Raw genomic sequence first — 16,943 nt, 5'->3', positions numbered from 1 at the left:
AGCAATTTTTCAGTTAGGAATGTGCCCGTGTGTGTGTGTGTCTGTCTGTCTGTCTGCCTGTCTGTCTGTCTGTCGGGGGCTGGGGGGAGAAGAGTTGGGGAGAGAGACGGAGAGAATGAAAAGGAATATTTCCAGTAACCACAATACTTAACACGCACTCAGCCTCACGGCCTCTCCTGATGATCCCTCATCTTCAGATATAGTTTTAATTTCCTAGGGTTTCAGTAACAAGTTGCCACTAACTGAATGCTTTACAACAACAGAAATTCTTTCTTTCTCAGCTCTGAAGGCTAGAAGCCTGAAATCCAGGTGCCCCTCTGAGGCCCTCAGGGGAGGCTGCTTCCTGGCCTCTTCCTTCCTTGGCTCCTGACAGCACCACTCCCATCTCTGCCTCTGTCTTTACGTGACCTTGTCTCCCGTGTCCCTCCGCCTCTTCTCATAAGGGCACCAGTCATATTGGATTAAGTGCTCACCCAACTGTGTAAAAGTATGTGCTGCATGAAGTATAGAAACTATTGTCATTATCCATTTAGTTCAGACTTTCCGAGAAGAGACTATATTCAAAATACCCCCTGCAGCAACTGGCACAAAACAGATAGTCAATAAACACTTGTCTCTCTTTTGCCCTTGACCATCAGACAATTTTATTATAAACATAGTGGTATGTTGTGGGATTCCCAGGTGGAGACTGTGATTGTACACATGTGTACTTGTTTTACTTGCTCTTTCTAAAGAGGTGTCAACATTTATCTTTTATCTACTGAGGCAGCTTCCCCACTGCACCCAATACCCCCGGGGAACGTGTGCACACTTTGTAACTCCAAGAAACTTTCAAAGGACACTGTGCTGTACCCAGGCAGAAATTTCCATATCCTGTGAGGATCTGTGTTAATGCTCGGACATCGTGAAATGAACAGTCAAGTGGCACTCATGACCTTGGTTGGGGAGGTACCTTAAAAAAGAATACAGGGGGACCTTCAAGATGGCGGAGGAGTAAGACGCGGAGATCACTGTGGAATCTGAATGAGAACCAAACCTACTCTTGGTTGTAGGTTTTTCCCTTTCATCACTTTAAATATGTCCTGCCACTCCCTTCTGGCTTGCAGAGTTTCTGCCGAAGCAAGGATCTCATTCAGATTCCACGGAGAAATTAAAACCTTTACAGACAAGCAAAAGCTAAGAGAATTCAGCACCATCAAACCAGCTTTACAACAAATGCTAAAGGAACTTCTCTAGGCAGGAAACACAGAGAAGGAAAAGACCTACAAAAAAAACCCCCAAACAATTAAGAAAATGGTAATAAGAACATACATATCGATAACTACCTTAAATGTAAATGGATTAAATGCTCCAACCAAAAGACACAGACTGGCTGAATGGAGACAAAAACAAGACCCACATATATGCTGTCTACAAGAGACTCACTTCAGAACTAGGGACACATACAGACTGAAAGTGAGGGGATGGAAAAAGATATTCCATGCAAATGGAAATCAAAAGAAAGCTGGAGTAGCAATTCTCATATCAGACAAAATCAACTTTAAAATAAAGACTATTACAAGAGACAAAGAAGGACACTACATAATGATCAAGGGATCAATCCAAGAAGAAGATATAACAATTGTAAATATATATGCACCCAACATAGGAGCACCTCAATACATAAGGCAAGTGCTAACAGCCATAAATCGGGAAATCGACAATAACACAATCATAGTAGGGGACTTTAACACCCCACTTTCACCAATGGACAGATCATCCAAAATGAAAATAAATAAGGAAACACAAGCTTTAAATGATACATTAAACAAGATGGACTTAATTGATATTTATGGGACATTCCATCCAAAAACAACAGAATACATTTTCTTCTCAAGTGCTCATGGAACATTCTCCAGGATAGATCATATCTTGGGTCACAAATCAAGCCTTGGTAATTTTTTTTTTTTTTTTTTTTTTTCTGTATGTGGGCCTCTCACTGCTGTGGCCTCTCCCGTTGCGGAGCACAGGCTCCGGACGCACAGGCTCAGCGGCCATGGCTCACGGGCCCAGCCGCTCCGCGGCATGTGGGATCTTCCTGGACCGGGGCACGAACCTGTGTCCCCTGCATCGGCAGGCGGACTCTCAACCACTATGCCACCAGGGAAGCCCACCTTGGTAAATTTAAGAAACTTGAAATCATATCAAATATCTTTTCCGACCACAACACTATGAGACTAGATATCAATTACAGGGAAAAAAACTGTAAAAAGTACATACACATGGAGGCTAAACAATACACTACTGAATAACCAAGAGATCACTGAAGAAGTCAAAGAGGAAATCAAAATAAAAAAAGTGAAAAGCTTGTTATGTGGATATCCTAGGCTTAAAATTCAGTGGGCCCAGCAATTAGTATTGTTAATAAATATAGTAACACCATTTTGACTAACAAGAATAAGAAAAGAATGCAAATAAGAATATTACAATATGGGACTTCCTTGGTGGCGCAGTGGTTAAGAATCTGCCTGTCAATGCAGGGGACACGGGTTCCAGCCCTGGTCCGGGAAGATCCCACATGCCGCAGAGCAACTAAGCCCGTGTGCCACAACTACTGAGCCCGCATGCCACAACTACTGAAGCCCGCGTGCCTAGAGCCTGTGCTCCGCAACAAGAGAAACCACCACGAGAAGCCTGCGCACTGCAACAAAGAGTAGCCCCCGCTTGCAGCAACTAGAGAAAGCCCGCGCACAGCAACAAAGACCCAATGCAGCCAAAAATAACTAAATAAATAATTTTTAAAAAATTACAATATGTCCCTCTCGTGGAGTGCCTGCTGTGTGTTTTACTCCTTGTATCACCATGCAAGATAAGGTATTATTATTACCATTATAACATAATATCATGTTGTTGCTTTTACAAGGGGAAAAAAAAAGAAAGAAAAGACAAAAAGTTTTGCAAATATTTTCTGCTCAATTCTCCACTTTCCCTCTAGATGGCACTTTGATACCTCCTTTTGCCACATTTTAAACCATAGCATCTGGACAGAATGCATTTAATTTATAAGTAAACAAATTCTATGTATATATAGTAGCTGGAAACATTAGGTCAAATCAACTGCTTCAATTCAAATTCGCTTGACTTTTCAAATATAATTGTTGTAAATATCGAGTCCCTAGACAGTAGTTTGTCCTTTAAACCACGTGCTCCAGCCCCCACCGCCACAGCCCCACCCCCACCCCAACCCCGCTTTAGGGACTTCACTTCCCCTTAGTGACTAACTACAGGAATCCTCATCAGTGGGTGACACTGGGTCCTGGGTACCAAGGTGTGCTCCCAAAGACCTCTAGGACTGCAGAGGGAGTGCTCACCTGTCTTCCACCAAGCCATCCCCCTTGTCACTTGTCACCTTGCTGAGTCACAAGGCTCAGGATTTCTTGCGATCTCTCTGTGGCTTCCCTTCAGCTGTTGCAGCGCTTTCTACCACCCCGCAACCGTCTGGTCATTTCCAGTCCCTTCCCCACCCTTGCTTTGCTCCACATGTGAACGGAATCCCCTCCCTTAATTACTCAGAGTATTGTAAAGATCACGTTGCAATATTTAAAACCAACAAGCAAAAACCTTTGAGTTCTGAGGGCTTGGTGATAGGAAAAAAAAAAAAAAGAAAAATACACCTCACCTCCACACACACACACGCGCGCGCGCACACACACACACACACACACATTCCACGTTTGGAAGTGGATAGAGATACAACCACTCCAAGACTCCGTGAGTCAAGTTCCTCCTCAAGGTTTCCCTTCCAGCTGTGTGTTTCCCTGGCCCCCCAGCTTGCAGAGACCAGCTGGCTTGGGGCTGAAGCTTATACTATTTCTTGACTTTGACAAAGAAACCCTCTTAGGGACAGAATGTCCATCAGTATTTGGGTTTGTCCACTATGTGTGGACAGAGAAAAGGCCTGGGCTACAAACCTGCCCTGACTTGTGGATAGTGTCTAGTAAGTCGGCCAGCTGGCTAGTGACTTCAAAAAAATTTTAAAAACTGGTGGGAAGAAAATCTAGGGAAGAGCGATGTAGGTGCAAGTCGTGGAAAGGGCACAATGTGAAATCGTCAGAGCTTCCACGTGTGCCCACCAGAGGGCGCAGCAGTTAGTCTGTGAACGGAAGACTAATTCTAGACTCTAGAGTCTAGAATTGAGAAATTTCTTGAAGCCTTAAATGTCATTCCCCTCGCAGTCCTACCTTAGCGTGTCTTCAATTTGTAGCCCTCGAGCTTTCAAAAATTACTGGAGTCTAATGTTAGTTCGAGCACCCTATAAAAAATTGTTATTCCTACTAACCAGAGATACTTAAGTATTGTCAAGGGCAAGTTGTGCAGAGCCCATGAAAAGTGACAGGTACTACCTACCCGTCTTTATCTGCCTCCCACGAAGCTCTTTAGAAACTTCTACCCACAAGCTGTGCCTGGACATCGCAGGGATGGGCTCGAAACGCCTCCCCAGTTCGGCCACTACACCATTAAAGTAGAATCACCATCTGTGGAAGAAAAAAGATAGGTCCCTTCGTAAAGTGAGTCCAGATGGTGGCCCTCTGCTAAGAGGTGCCTGTTGGGCAGATATTTGAGTGCCACATACTTCGGGGGGAAATGAGGCCTTAGGAAGTCATATTTTATTCCAACATAGCCATTAAACTGTTTATCTAAGGAAGAGAGTATAGTCTCAGAGTACACAGCAAACTTTTACATAAAAGTATTATTTCAGAGTGAATTTCAGCTCAAGATCTGCCTTCTAAAGTTACCCCAGGCAACAGTAGCCACAAAGCAGAGGACTCAAAGATGCAAATGCCAAAAATATTCGACTCTTAGCGACAAACTAACAAAATAAACTGTGTTGCCAACTAGCCAGTTCAGCCAAGAATAATCATTACAGTGGATTTTGAGGCCTATAACTGTCATATTTTATTCCTGAGTGTAAGAGATTGGGAAAGAAACTTTTAAAACGCAGTTGTTAATTATATGAATGGGACATGTTAAATGATGTTTCATTGGGAGAACTTATTAAAATGATATTATAGTTCAGATATTTTAATTTTTTTCTTTCAAAAACAATGAGTGAATCTAAAATATAACTAATTAATGAATTTTAAAATAATGCCAACTTTTTTTAAACATCTTTATTGAAGTATAATTGCTTTACAATGTTGTGTTAGTTTCTGCTGTATAACAAAGTGACTCAGCCATATGCGTATCCATGTCCCCATATCCCCTCCCTCTTGCACCTCCCTCCCACCCTCCCTAACCCACCCCTCTAGGTGGTCACAAAGCACTGAGCTGATCTCCCTGCGCTATGCAGCAGCTTCCCACTAGCTATCTATTTTACATTTGGTAGTGTATATATGTCCATGCCACTCTCTCATTTCGTCCCAGCTTACTCTTCCCCGTCCCCGTCTCCTCAAGTCTCTAGAGAAAGCCCACACGCAGCAACGAAGACCCAATGCAGCCAAAAATAAAAAATAAATGAATAAATAAATAAATATTTTTAAAATGAGATGAATATGGAATTGATAAGCTGGGACAGGAGCTCCAGCACCACCCGTGTCCCTGGAACAGAGACTGAGAAACCCCTGGGGCACTTTGGAAATAAGTTTCAAACCAAGAATAATCAATACTTGTAAGAAAAACAAATCCAGAAAGCTTCCAGGGTCAGCTGATGGTCCCTCCACTGCACCCAAGGCTCCAGCACTGCAGTGAGATGTCCTGCCATTATATATATAATGTATAAATACATATAATGGAATATTATTTAGCCATAAAAAAGAAAATCCTATAATTTGTGGAAACTTGGATGAACCTTGAAAGTATTACCGTAAGTGAAATAAGTCAAAGAAGCACAATTACTGAATGATCTCAATTACATGTGTAATCAAAAAGCCAAACTGACAGACACAGAGAGCAGAATGGTGGTTGCCAGCAAGTGGGGGAAATGAGGAGTTTTTGGTCAAAGGATACAAACTTCCAGTTACAAGATGAGTAAGTTCTGGGGACCTAATTCACAGCATGGCGATTATTGTTAAGAACACTGTATTGTATCCTTGAAAGTTGCTAAGAGAGTAGTTAGGGAAAACATCAACGCTCATACATCAACTACATTTTACAGATGCAGAATATGAGGCTCAAGAGATTAAGTGATTTCCCCATAATCACAAAGCTAATTAGTGATAAATCTGAGTTTAAACAATGGGTCTAAACTTCAGTTTGGAGCTCATTTTATTATACATGCTGCCATCGTGATCGCCAGTTATGGTAAGATTTTCAAAATCCTAAAGACCACACACTTAACATTAGAACAAAGAGAACTTTGTTCTTTCTTTTGGAGCGTCTCCTCTAAGCTCCAGAATCATCACCTTTTTATGGGAGAGCATTTCTAGCTGTTACTCTGTGCAGACGTTGCTCACGTTTGCTGTTCCTTCTATGTTACAGTAAATACTTAATAAAAACACTTGCTTCAGTGTCTTTGTTTAGCTGAAGAAATAATGTCTTAATACTAACTCTTCAAAGATATTGGATAATGTTTGCTGAAGACAAAAACTATATGTTACCTACAATGAAGCATAATAACAAAAGGAACACCTGTGAACTCCTCTCGTCCCCCAAATACCTTCAGTCAACCTGTGTGAATTTTCTTCATTTTATTACTTCCTCTTCCCCCAAGACAATGCTTAGCATTACCTCTTTAAAAAACTTTTTTTAACATTTAGTCACAAAATGGAAAAAATTATATTTAATTTTGTTTTTAAGTTACATAAAATATTTTTCCTAGACTGTATGCAGTTTTCAGAAAATTGCCATTTCATTCAATATTATATTTCCAAGATTTTTTCAAGTTATTTCATGTAACAGGAGCTAACTGATTTTCTGCCAAATCATGTTCTACCAGGCAAAATACATTTATTCATTTTTTTATCAGTGGATATCAGGTTATTGACAATTTCTATTGTGAACAATGATATCATGACACTTTTATGCTAGTCTACTAGGCAAGTATTCAAATTTATGAGATACTGCCATATTGGTTGTTATAATAATTTATTATATAAGTTGCTATAACAATTTGAATAATCAGATCTTTATTTTTCCAAACTAATGTTTATAAAATTGTGCTTCATTGAGATCTCAAGATGTATTTCCTGAAAAGTTAGTGAGGGTAAATATTTTGTAGTTATTTGTAATTTGGCTTCCTTCTCTTTGAAATAACTCTTCATGTCTTTTGCCTGTTATTCTACTTGTTTGGGGGTTTTTCTTTTTGATAGGTAGCAGTCTTAAATATGATTCTTTTCTCAGTTATATGTATTGCACGTACCTTCTCCCAGCTTATGAGTTGTCCTTTTTTATTTTATTTAATTTTTTGGCCATATTGTGCAGCTTGCAGGATCTCAGTTCCCCAACCAGGGACCGAACCTGTGCCACTCGCTTTCATGGCAGTGAAAGCGAGTCCTAACCACTGGACTGCCAGGGAATTCCCAATGGGTTGTCCTTTTAATGTTCTTTATAAAGTCTTCTGATGTACTTTAAGAATTTGATATAATTATAGTTATCAGTCTTTTATTATTAGTAGTTTTAGGTCTTATTGAAAGCCCTTCCTCACTATTAAGTTTATAAAATGATTTTCCTAATTTTCTTCTAAAAGATCTGAAGTATTTTTGTATTGCATTTAAGTCTTTCATCCATCAGGAACTTATTTTGGGATATGGTATGTAGAAGGGGGTCAATCTTCCCCACATGGGTAACCAACTGTCCCAGGGCTATTTTGAAAACTTGATCCTTTTTTCAGTTATCTGCAATGCCACCACTGCTTTCTTATTTCGGTTTTTCATATATGTGTTAGTCTAGTTCTCAGATCTTTATTGTGTTCCTCTTCTCAGTTTGATTTTAGTGTCAGCACCACATTTTCTTAATTGACCATTGCTTTGCAATATGTCTTCCTCTGTGATAGAAAATGATTTCTCAAATTCTCTTTCTTCAGCATCTTGTCTATTCTTATGTGTTTGCTGCTCCATGTTAATTTTAGAACCGTATTGTCAAGTTTCTCAAAAAAAAAAAAAAAAAGAAGAGAAAGAAAAAACAGAAACTATAGGGGTTTGACTGGAATTGGGTTGAATCTAGATTAATTTGGAGAGTGAATATTATTGAGTATACTGCTTGGAGCTTTATGATATTGAGTTTTCCTACCCAGGAACATAGAATTTCTTCGTTGCTTTTGTCTTTATTATTGTCTTTCAGCACAGTTTTTTAGTGTTCTCCATACTATTTTTAAACATTTCTCGCCAGATGTATTTCTGAGCATCTGGCTTTTGTGGAAGATTTTACTTGTAAAGCCATCTGGGCCTGTAATTTCTCTGTGCAAAAATTTTGATTACAGATTCAATCATTTTAATGCAAAAATATTTGGTTTAATTTAATACTTGAAAAGCCTGAGTGGTTGCAATGTTTTTCTTTAGAGAGGAAATGCGTTTTCTTTTGCCAAGAGCCAGGGAGCACTTCTGACTTAGAACCACTTGAGCTTCATGGAGGCAGGGGTGGGAGGGGAGGGTAGTCCTGGGGTACCACTCACCTTTCTGGTCCTAATTGCTGTACCTTAGAGGGACTTTGCTTTTATGTGAATAAAACTTAGTACTTACAGCTCTGAAAGATGTTTAATGCAGGACGCAGGTGTTTTCCAGTGAAAGGGCCCCTCAGAATATCTAGTCTGACATTCTGCCAAAAGCAAACATCTCAAGGTTGACTCTCAGGAGGCCACTTAGCATCATTCATGGCTCCCAATTGCTACAAAAAATAATTTAGGAATGTTGATCCTGATGGAAGGTGGCTGAAGGGCCTTCTTTTCTACGTAGAGGGTATGCTTATTTGAGGTAGGCATTGATGAAGGCATCCCTTGACACTGCGGCTACCCTCTCTGGTTTTCCACACATCTACGAATTGGGGAGTGGTGAAATGAGGCTATTTCAACCCGACCGCGATGCTTGTGGGAGTGCTTAATGCATTTAGGCACCATATAAAGTCACGTGATTCCTAGTTTTTCTTATCAATGTACTCACTTTTGCTGAAAGAATAACCTTGTAAATGGTTACTGAACTCCAGTGAGGTCTGCATGTCACAGCCTTGACCTTGGAATGAGCAGCGATGCTATTATTTGTCATTAGGCTCCAATCTTTCCTCTGCTCTCCTTCGTTTATGTGGACCTGCACTTGAGCATTGCTCTCCAACATTTTTTCTGAGAGTTCCTGTCACCCACCAATAAGGCATGAACAACTATGCCTTATTCATCTCTATGTCAACCACTTAGGCTGGCAAATGTTTGGTGTACTGAACTCTTCAAAGAGTGGGGGAGTGAAGAGTACAACTTGTCCCCTTTCTACATAGTCTTGGTTATACATACTGTTTAAAATCAGATGTAACATGATCCTACCTACTCATTTGTAACTTGGTTTATATATAACCTTTTATTGAGTACAACAAATAAGCCGAAGCACAAATATCTTTGGGAGCATCACCCACAGGAATATACAAACTTGGTAAGTAGATGAGTTGCAGCTCATTCTAAATGTGAGAAACCTATTGGAAATTACTCATCAGCCTCATCTGAGAGGCGAGCTCCACCTACACAACGCAGCCTAATTAGCAGTCATGCTTGTGTTCTCTCTGATTTTACACTACATGCATATACAGTCTGGATTCTATCTTATCTAATTCGTGAAATAGTTTTCACCATTTCTTCTTTCAAATAACAAACATATAGTGATTTTACTAAGTGTACACTATGCTGGATATTAGGAATACAATAAAATGAAAGAGACCAGGTACTTAACCCTACGGGATCTCAGAGTCTCCAGGAAGAGACAGATAGACAGTTGTAGGAGCATAAAAAGTACTTTGAAAGAGGTACATACACAATACCCAGGACAATCACTGAGAGTAATGAATTCTGCCTGACAGTCAAGAAAGGCTCAACAGAAGAAATTATATTTGAGTCAGATGGCAAAAAACTACGCAGAAATTTTCTGGGATGAGCACAAGAGGAACATCTCGGGTGGAGGGACAATTATGATGTGGTGGCTGTGAGGACAGTGGACTGGGAAGAGAAAAGCACGAACTCACATTCTGGCCCATTGCTCCTTGCGCTTTCATTGAAAACCATTTTCCTCTGAGAGAATAACTTCTTCTTTGCAAATTAGGCATAATTACCTATCACACAAGGCTGTTGTAGGCTTGATTGAGCTAAATTTAAAAGTGCTTAGCATAGTACACTGGCTCATAAAAATCAGTCAAAAAGTGGTAGCTTTAACTCGCAAAGACAAAGTCATGACAAATCATTGTCAAGAAATGAATTGCAGGTCAATCATTGTTTTTAATATTTTCCAATGAAGTCCAAAGTGTTCAGAGACCCATCTCTCATTGCTAATTTACCACTGCTTTTTAATCTGATTCTAAAAAGATTCTAAAAAGGAGGAGACAAGAGAGTTTTTTCTTCCCCCACACTTAAATTTATCTTAGTTTTGATTCACTGTGATATCAAGCAATGGTGATTTTTTTTTTTTTTTTTTTTTTTTTTTTTGCGGTACGCGGGCCTCTCACTGTTGTGGCCTCTCCTGTTGTGGAGCACAGGCTCCGGATGCGCAGGCTCAGCGGCCATGGCTCACGGGCCCAGCCGCTCTGCGGCATGTGGATCTTCCCGGACCAGGGCATGAACTTGTGTCCCCTGCATCGGCAGGCGGACTCCCAACCACTGCGCCACCAGGGAAGCCTAAGCAATGGTGATTTTAATACTCTGCAGCATTCAGGTTAAAACAGACTGGAACATAAATGGTTGACACTTGATAGCACTTGATGTTCTGACAATAACTGCTGGCTGCTTTGTATTTCAAACGTCTTTGAACTTCCAGCTCACTTCTCCTCATTCTTAGGAAGGAAAGGGTTATTAGCAGGTCTGTAAACAATTTCTCCCTATTAATGAACACCAGAAGCAAACCTGGCCATGAGCAGAACCCTGTGCAAAGGTGAACTGTTAAATCGGGGTCTCTCAGGGTTGCCATACACGGATTACTCATCCAGTAATGCTTTTAGCAAGATATGCCGTGGCTGTCTAGAATAGATCACATACTGTCAATAAACTTGCAATGTGTGGGCTGCAGCTGTGCTGAAGAATAAACACTGGAACCAGAAAAAGCTACATGATATGGAAGATAAATAAGCTGAGAGACCCCTAAACGCAGCTTTGTGTTACCTATTCCCCACAGATTTCTCTCTCAGACACCAAACCTCATCCTGGCAGAAATGGGGACTCGGGAAGCTCTATGTCATGGGTTTGGGCCCTCCTGGGTACCAATGATGCACATACTATTACTTTTATTATATATTTTACTAATCATCAATAACAGTCTGTGCTGGGTACGAAATGTATTTTGTGTGAGTCTGATTGACAGGTAAGGGCTTCGTGTTCATTTGATTTAAAAATCATAGAGAAATTCAACCTGAAATTGTCTTCACACAAAGGAATGACTCTAACCACACCTCAGACTGAAAAAAATGTAACATTAGGTTAATATACTCTTACTGTTGTTTGGACCCAGAAGTTCTGGAGCTGCGTCTCTGCTCTGCTGTTACCTGCTTCTTCTGTAGTGTTATTAAGCGTATAAGAAGTTCTACTGGAACAAATACTTTACATTTACCAGTAAAAATAGCTGCTCAGGCTCAACTTTTCTGATAACAGTAATGATCTCATCAGTTATTTTAATAGTTTAAACAGTGCCTTGGAGAGTAAGAAGATCTGCCATTAAGAGAAGAAAAGGCACAGCTGAGTTGTCTCAATGAGTTGAGATGCTCATTAGCTAATCTTCTCCAAAGTCTCTAATGATGTCCTGTTTAATGGCCACTAGAAATACAGAAGCATTTTAGTAGAGGATTCTCAGTCTAAAACCTTTTTAGCTGTAACATCAATTACTTTGTACATAATAATAGTAACACACATAAGAGCAGCCAACTTTTACTGAGAGCTTACTATATGCCAGATACACATGGGAAGAGAGAATCCCGGAAAAGACATACTACATTAGTTCATTTGGCTAGCCACTGGATGTCTAACTCAAGTTATATGTACATTTATTAAGTTGGGTCAATTGACATAATTGGCCAACTGTTCAAAATTGTGCAGATGGCAAGTACAGGCAGGTCCCAGAAGATCATGATTTATGAGAAGATACATATCACATCCTGCCTCGATAGAGAAGAAAACTGCTTTCTCCCAAGCAGCATAAGTCTTCATCCTGGGGTAGTAAAGGAGAAGGTTTTGTTGTTGCTCTTATCATTTTTATCCTTCATCTTCCTCACTTGGATTTCAAACAATCCAAAATGAACAATGAATATTCACTGACTGAGGGTAATGCTCTAGAGTTGGGTGGGATGGAAAACAGAGAGTTCCAGAGTCCTTCAGTAAAATCCCCAACAACCCCAGCAGGTGATTCGGATCATCTAATTCTCGTCAAATTCTAAGCAGGACAGAGGTGGTCTGAGGATTCAACCGCTAGTGGAACCTGGGAGCACGGGTGTGGACAGCCAGGAAGAAAGCCTGCGCTCCAATCCCAGCTCTGCTGGTGTGACTTCACCCAACTTATCAAATCTTTCAATGTTTCACTTTCCTCATCTCTAAGAGCAGAGACACGTAACTACCACATTGGGTTGTTGTAAAAACTGAATCCAAATGAGATGATATACATAATGTGCCGGGACACACCAACCGTCCACTACGTGGCAGCTGTTATTATTTTTATGGTTATTGTTAGCAACAGGAGGACCACTTGGGCCAGTTCATCGCAGTGACATTAGGCCTAAGACTTCAGTACCCTTCCTGCCGACTCTGACTTGAACCCCGCCCCAAATCTCTATTCATCTGCCTTAAGCTCCCGTAGCCGACCCTGCTTCCTTTATACCTGTCCTACCAGTACCATATCTCCTCCCTCCCCCATGGGCTGTATTTCTGCCAAGGAGTAAACAGTCAAAATGATGCCAGTGCTCGCTTGGTTTTTTAGTATGAGCTGACATAGTAAGTTTCTTCTCTATTGCTACCTTCCTTAACAGCTGGACATCCTTAGATCTCAGAAACAGCCTCCACCAGGGCTAAGCTTGCCTTTTGTACAATTAGTTACTTGGGGGCTATACTTGCTACAGTTGGGGGCATGAATTGGATTAGGTTGTGCTTCCCAGGCTCCTTGCTTAGCTTCGGTCTCCTCCCTGTCTGCTTAGATCCTGGCATGCGACACATGTGAACATTTTATATATAAGGACACGCAAAGGAAAAAAATCACGGCAACTTCAGCAAAGAAACTTACAATTTACTTTTCAACATAATCTTATCATTTACTCCAAAAATACTTGAGTAACTGACACAAAACCTATTATTATTTTACTACTATTTCTGTATAGGTAGAATTCTATTAATAAATACCAGCACAGCATCCCATGCAAACCTGTGCTTTATCCTACCTTATACTGCTGTGTTAGTGTGGATACATGGAGTGCAGTTAAGTCAAAAATAGAGGTGTATCTCAAAATCTTTATCCATTTCTCTCAGTGTATAGGAAAAGTATAGCAAAAACTGCATTTTAATACCACTATAACGTGTCATTAATAATATTCAGCATTATTTTAGCAGAAGGAGTTCTGGGTTTTTTTCTGAGATAAAAAATGTGCTTCTAAGTAGAAATCATCATGTTTCCCCCCCAACCAACTCATCCTCTAGATTCTTCGTTTCTCAATAGGTTTTATTTTTGTCCTAGTCATGTAAGCTTATAGCCTTGGAGGCATTCGAATATTGTTTTAGCAGAAGATACAAATATACAACTGGCTGTGTCTTTTAGATAGCATTGTATTGAAACTAGCCAAACATGATAGCTCATATAAACATCTTCTTTGTGTGTTATTCCTCATAAAAAACTTTTTAAAATATTTATTTATTTATTTTGGTTGTGCTAGATCTTAGTTGCGGCTCGAGGGCTCCTTAGTTGTGGCGTGCAAACTCTTAACTGTGGCATGCATGTGGGATCTAGTTCCCTGACCAGGGATCAAACCCCGGCCCCCTGCATTGGGAGTGCGGAGTCTTATCCACTGCGCCACCAGGGGAGTCCCTAAAAACTTCTTTTGAGACAATTTTCAGAGCAATTTTAGGTTCACTGCAAAACTGAGGAGAAGATGCAGTGATTTCCTGTGTACCCACCTGCCCCCACATATGCACCGCCTCCCCCATTGTCAACATCCCCCCACCAAAGTGGTACCTGTGTTTTAATGGATGAACCTGCACTGATGCATCATAATCACCCAGAGTCCACAGTTTACGTTAGGGTTCACTCTTGGTGTTGTACGTTCTTTAGGTTTGGACAAGTGTATAATGACGTGTATCCACCATTGTGGTATCATACAGGGTGTTTTCACTGTCCTAAAAATCCTCTGTGCTCCGCCTATTCATCCCTCCCTCCACCTCCTACCCTCCGCAACCACTGAACTGTTTACTGACTCCACAGTTTTGCCTTTTCCAGAATGTCACATTGTTGGAATCGTACAGTACATCGCCAGTTCAGATTGGCTTTCTTTACTTAGTAACATGCCTTTTAGTTTCCTGCACGTCTTTTCATGGTTTCGTAGCTCATTTCTTTTTGGTGCTGAATAATATTCCATTGTCTGCATGTACTACAGTTTATCCATTCTTCTCCTGAAGGACTTCTTGGTTGCACAAAGGCTTTATGGACTGTATTTAGTGTTAGACAAATGATATTCCATAATCAAAGCAGTATCCCCACTTCTCCATACACTGTAACAATTAGTTTTCCTTTTATTGAGGCTTAGATTTACTCTAATAATGTCAATATGTTGTATTGGGACAGACACAGGCGTGAATTAGGCAATGTTTTACTGTACAAACTCCATGAGAGTAGTGTGTGGTTTTTTTACACTTCTGAAATATCCTACATAAAACCACTCATGCTTGTAAAAGGCCTCTATGAAAATGGAATTCCCCCCACCCCGAGTGGGTATAATTTTGACCACTGCAGGATGAGGGAACTTTCTGAAGCAATTGTTGACATGGAAATAAACAAAAAGGCTTTGTGCACCGGTGACCAAAAAGAAAAATCCAAACAACTTTAGGAAGAGACGCGATGGCTTCCCAGTTGCAGGCACAATGAATACACATTCTACCAACTATTGGCATGTTTTGTTTTTCTGTAACAAAAAGCTTCTTTATATAATATAGGTAATTAGTCATACTCAGTTGGGGGTTCAGCTCAGCTTCTGTCTCAGTAAACAGAACCAGGGAGGGATTAGCTCTGGTGCAGGATGCCTGCCAAGTGCTAATCCCTACTGGACAGATGAAAATAAAACATTATTAAAAAGTCTTGTTCTGGCCTTAAACACTTCCCTACGTTTTCGCTGTACTGACGCAGCTAACACACGTGGTTCCTCAAACTGCGTCATCCTAGGGGGCGCTGTTCTCCTGGGACAAACTTGTTTCCCACAGTGTATTTGTATGTGGGAAACCTTTCGGTTGCTAAGTGTGTTTAGTCATTCCAGAATGGTCTTTTCATAAAGAAAACCTGAATATGTAATCACCTGGCTTAAGACACTTTAACTGGTCCTCAGTGCTTTTAGGATAAAGATCCCAGTCCCTCCTGTGGCCTCTGGAGCCTATCATCTGGCCTCTGATGATCCCTTCAGCCTCCTCTCATATCACGTGCCCCGGTCCCTTGCCTTCTGTTCTCAGCATCCACCACCTTCTGTCACCTCTCTCCACAGCCCTTTACCATCTCTCCCAGGAACCTGTTCTTCTTTCTAGTTGTAGCTCAACTGTTTCTTCCCCAGGAAGCCTGTTCTGACTATTCAGAGTACATGATAATCCCTGGTGTATGCTTTCTTTGGGATGTACCACTTCTCTGCACCTCTTTTCATCACATTTCGTATGTACATGTGTCACACAGAGATATATGTCACACATAGATATCTGGCATAGAAGGCAGTGACTAGGGTGGAGTCTGACTTTTTTCCTAGATATTTCTCTGAAAACTGCAAGGGCTATTGGTGAGAGCAGATTTGCGGTGGTGCCCGTTGGCCTCTGCTCTACAGAGAGTTTGTAACTCCTTGGAAAGAAGAGAATCATCCTCCCTTTCAGTAGCTAGAAATTTAGAGTAGTTGAAATATGTGGGAATGAACCTCTGAGGGCCGAAAATGCGACATATTTGGGAACAATTCTTAAACTGTTTACCTACATAGAATATAGTTTTGTGAACTCACTGCACTGATGCTGTAAAAACTAGACGTTGTGGTCTGTCTGTCTCTAAATAAGTGTTGTTTTCTCCCCTTCAATATTGCTGTAAACAGTGGCACCCATGTAGTATATGTTTGATTTTTTTAATGTTTCATATAAAAACTACAAACTACCTTCCTGCAAATAAGCTTACCTTCCTATCCAGACATTTTTGTTGTATACGTGTTCTACCAATTAAATACTTTTGCAGGTTTAATCCTGTATTATTTCTTCTATTTTGTTTTGAGTAAAAGGGGGAAAAATTAAAAAGCTGGAATTCCCCTCCAAAAATGTGATGTTAAAAAGACATATATAGGTTACGCACACCTGTATGGTTAATATTTGTCTCATGTCCCAAACTCCAAGCTTCACAAAGCAGGAGACTATGTGGATTTTGCTCTTCATGGCGTTTCCAGGGCAAGCCTAGTTCCTGGGATGTAGCTGGCGCCCCACTCACACATTTCACTGAGGACAGGGAAGGATTAGAAATTAATCAGCCTTTTCTATAAAGAGAGCATGGTCATTCCAGTCAGCACCTCCCAGGTCAGGTTCTAGCGCGCTAGTTCTACAACTTTCTGCAGCTGTGCCCTGCTGTTGGCTACTCACTCTTGGTACCCTCATT

General features: G+C 40.7%; 1 long non-coding RNA gene across 1 annotated transcript in view; it reads right to left on the bottom strand.

The window, feature by feature from the left end:
- LOC308608155 overlaps positions 1-4,506 on the bottom strand; it is a 53,610-nt gene extending 49,104 nt beyond the window's left edge. Inside the window, exon 1 of the long non-coding RNA XR_014014098.1 lies at positions 4,387-4,506. This is a non-coding gene — a long non-coding RNA (uncharacterized lncRNA). The remainder of the gene's footprint in view (positions 1-4,386) is intronic.
- Between the last annotated feature and the right edge of the window lie 12,437 nt (positions 4,507-16,943).

The sequence above is a fragment of the Mesoplodon bidens genome, assembly GCF_964165515.1.
Source record: "Mesoplodon bidens genome assembly, chromosome: 20".
In the NCBI taxonomy this organism is placed as follows: domain Eukaryota; kingdom Metazoa; phylum Chordata; class Mammalia; order Artiodactyla; family Ziphiidae; genus Mesoplodon; species Mesoplodon bidens.
This window is presented reverse-complemented; position numbering and strand designations above follow the sequence as displayed.